Here is a 3,952-nt window from a genome sequence, read left to right as displayed (position 1 = left end):
TTTGATAAAAGAGACTGTTCTTCCTTCATTATATTTAATCAAAGAAAAAAGGATATGCGTTTTCAGTATGATAGCCACAATTTTCACAAATTGAATTTCCACGAATAAAATCATCAAAAAGTTTATCAATCCAACTACTAGCATTGTTTCTTAATTGAAAATGTATAATATTTGCGATTCCCAAAATCAAAACGTTTATTTGGAGATTTGAAAAATTGTTTCATAATGAATATTGAAAAAGAAGACAATGACAGAAAACTTCTGATTTCCAAATGTAGTTCATTCCACAGCTTAATTGTACAGGGTATAAACTTTCTTGTGTAAGATGTAGTTCTGGCTTGAGGAATGACAAAAGTAAGACCATTTTAATTTCTCAAACGATAACGGATTTCAGGTTGAATACAGGATTCTAAAATTTTAAGTTAGTTATCTGACACCATAACATTAACCATCTTATAAAACAAGATTAATTTATGGACTTTCCTTCTCTCTGATAACTTATCCCATCCTAGTTCATAATAATAATCATGACCTTGTTGATGACCCTAATGTACAAAGTACTTGTATTCCTTTGTCCCTAGCAACGGTAAATAAGAGTGATTAAATTAGGGTTTGTGCTACATATATAGTTTCCATTCGTCGAATACAGAACTACAAATAAACGATCTTATAACAACTCTAAATTGCGATATATTGCATTTACGCGCGTTAACTTCCATTGCGTTATAATCTTAAATTCCATTTGACATTTAAATTATAACCATACCTATGGCTTTTAATCATGAGATATAAAAATTCCATTTAAAGAAACATGTACAGTGTATACAAGTATATCATTATCAAAAGTTAAATGGGTGCCCTTTATTCCTGTCACTTGAGATACTCAGCAAACCATGATTGTGTGTCCCATACAGTATATCTTAGTGAATAAAAGTAACTATTGCTTGATGTTTAATTTTTTTTTTCATTTCCTATCAATAGAGGGCGTTCCATCTTATTTGGAATTATTCTCAATTTTTCGCTGACGTTAAGTGCTGATGTTTTGACGTCATATCCGTGTCCAAGAATGTGTGGTTGTTACCAAGGAGATATTCAAAATGAGGTAATCAGTGTGGTTTGTCGTTTGGACGCTGTAAGTCCGAAAGTTGATTTCTATGTGATCCGCACCAGTGTTCCCAGCGTTTTATACATCACGTGTTCCCATCGAGACATCTATTTCACAAGTTCATTCTTTCATCATTTCCAGGGTTATACATCGAAAACTGCAACATCCCATTCATGCAAAAGAGTTTTTTGCTTGGATTGCATTCTATTGAACAGCTCGAAATTAAATCAGCCGGAAAATTGAAAATGGAAGGTTCCATATTTTATAACATACCTAAACGTACTCATATCACCATTACGTCAAGCCACGTGACCAAACTTTCAAATCTCTGCCAGTCAGAGAATTTGAGATACCTAAACTTTACAGACAATGAACTACCATCTATGGATTCTGCGGGTATCAACTGTAAAAACCAAAGAATTCTCCCGAACCTTTCCACCTTAATTTTAGACAAAAACTCCATATCGAACATATCATCAAGAGATTTTATATATGTGCCATATTCAAAAGACCTCCGAATTACTGATGGGAACCTTGTTAGCATAGAAGAGGACGCTTTTTCTAGTATACGTGAAATTACATATCTGGATATTACGAACAACTCTATAACAGTAGTGTCGCCGTCGCTTTTTTCAAAAACTCTTGAACTGCAGGTGCTTGGACTTGGAAGGAACCCTCTTTCATCGGTTCCAAAAGCAACATTTTCTGTTCTCCACAAAGTAATGGTACTAACACTAGACAATGCTGGTCTTGACAATGCAGTTTGGTTTTCGTTACCAAATCTTCATACCTTGAAAGATCTGCAGCTGCAGTGTAATGTGATAACTAAATTGAACAAAACCATACTTTCTAACCTTAGATATCTACAAAATCTAGATATGGGAAACAATGGTTTAACGGAATTACTTTCTGATACATTTCATAACATAAATGAATTGCATTATTGCACTTAAATCAAAACAAATTAACGGACTTAAAGAATGGAACTTTTAAGGATCTTGTTAACGCCTTTAACCTTGATTTGAGAGGAAACGAAATTAAGGAAATTGAAAAAACCGCATTTTATGATCTGGAGTCCGCATGGAAGGTGGATATTTCAGAAAACAATCTTACACGTATTCCCAATTTTAGGATGTCCAGAACGGTTCAATGGTTAAATCTTTGTTCCAACCATATACGACAGTTGTCTTCTGGTTCCTTTGAAGGTTTACAGCATCTAGAACACTTGAACATTTCTAAAAACCGTCTCATCGATATAAAAAATTGTTCATTCTCTCATATTCCTCGACTAAAAACTCTTGACCTCTCATTCAATAATATACAGTACATTCAAATAGATGCTTTTGATGGTTTGCAATTATTGTCAGAACTTAAATTACATAATAATGTCTTAGAGACGATATCGGTTGAATTTCTGTCGCTGGACAATCTCCTTTTTTATAGACTTAAGCTACAATAAGCTGTCTATGAAATTAAAAAGTCGAATGTTTCCAAAAACTATTGAAAGTATAGATTTATCTGACAACAAAATCGATGAAGTTTTGCAATTTGCGGTAAAGAACTACCAAACTCTTCGCAGACTTTCCCTGAAGAACAATAAATTGACGACTATTAAGATGAACGATCTAGTTGTACCCTCACAACAAAGCAAGAAAACGATGGTATATATCTCAGGCAACCCCTATAACTGTGATTGCAATCTGATTTTGCTGAGAAATAGAGTAAATGATATCAGCATGGACTCGGAGTATCCCTTGGTAGGCGATATTTACAACATTGAGTGTGTGGCAGGCTATAGGATTCGAACACCCGTTCTTTTATCAACCGTAGAACCGGGTAATATGTTGTGTGTTTATAATCAAAACTGCCAAGAAACCTGCACCTGTTGCGATGATGAACAATGTGGTTGTCTATCCGTTTGTCCCTTTGGCTGCTCGTGTTGTAATAGCGGTTCAGATAAATATCATTATGTTCAGTGTTCAAATCGAGGCTTGAATAAACTTCCGGCCAAGTTTCCCGCCAATTCAACAGAACTTTTGTTGGACAAAAACAGCATTCCCAGCGTATATACAAGGAGTTTCGATGGGCTGATCAATTTAAGAGTTATTCATCTCGACCATAATGGTATCTTCACGTTAGGCAATCGTAGCTTTACAGGTCTACCGCAGTTAGAAAGTCTTTATCTGAACAATAACCACAGATCAAATAACCGATGGAGTCTTCGAAAATCTTTGAAATCTAACAGAACTTCATCTCGAATTTGTTGGCGTTTATAAACCGTTATTGCAACAATAAGCTTTTCAGTTCCTCTTAAGATCCTGAGGATGACAGAGGCCAAATTAAGAGCCGACCGTGAATTGGTAAATTTTATAATTGGTTAATTGGTTAATTTGAACGGGCGATTTTGTGGTTAATAATTGGATTAGTTTTATTGGTGAAATTGGGTGAAATCTGGATTATCTACGGTGCTGTTATGGAATTCTTGAAACTTACTTTTATTAATTAGGAATTAGTTTATTACTACTGGTGATGTATTTACACCGAGTTACAGGTGTTTACAATCTTACAGTTATAGAAATCTATATTGGTGGCGTTGGTTCACCAAAGTTTTAGGACAACGGGAGTGCTGGTGATAAAGAATTGTTGGTGGCATTGATTCATCACAATCTGTTCACCAAGTTTATCACATAAATCTTCACCAGTAGTAATCCTATAAATAATTGGGGGGTAATTAATGGTTTATCGGGTGTTTGAATTTTAATAACAGTTTAGATTGTTTTATTATTTATCTTGCACTAGCACAACAAAATTATTTTCAATTGATATTTTAATAAGTATGAATATATG

At 34.4% G+C, this 3,952-nt stretch overlaps 1 pseudogene; it reads left to right on the top strand.

Moving 5' to 3' along the window:
* Positions 1–527: 527 nt before the first annotated feature.
* Positions 528–3,400, top strand: LOC128185485 (toll-like receptor Tollo; annotated as a pseudogene).
* The last annotated feature ends 552 nt before the right edge of the window (positions 3,401–3,952 follow it).

This window comes from Crassostrea angulata, chromosome 5 (genome assembly GCF_025612915.1).
Source record: "Crassostrea angulata isolate pt1a10 chromosome 5, ASM2561291v2, whole genome shotgun sequence".
Classification (NCBI taxonomy): Eukaryota; Metazoa; Mollusca; class Bivalvia; order Ostreida; family Ostreidae; genus Magallana; species Magallana angulata.
Note: the sequence above shows the minus strand (reverse complement) of the source record. Positions and strands in the feature narration are given on the sequence as shown.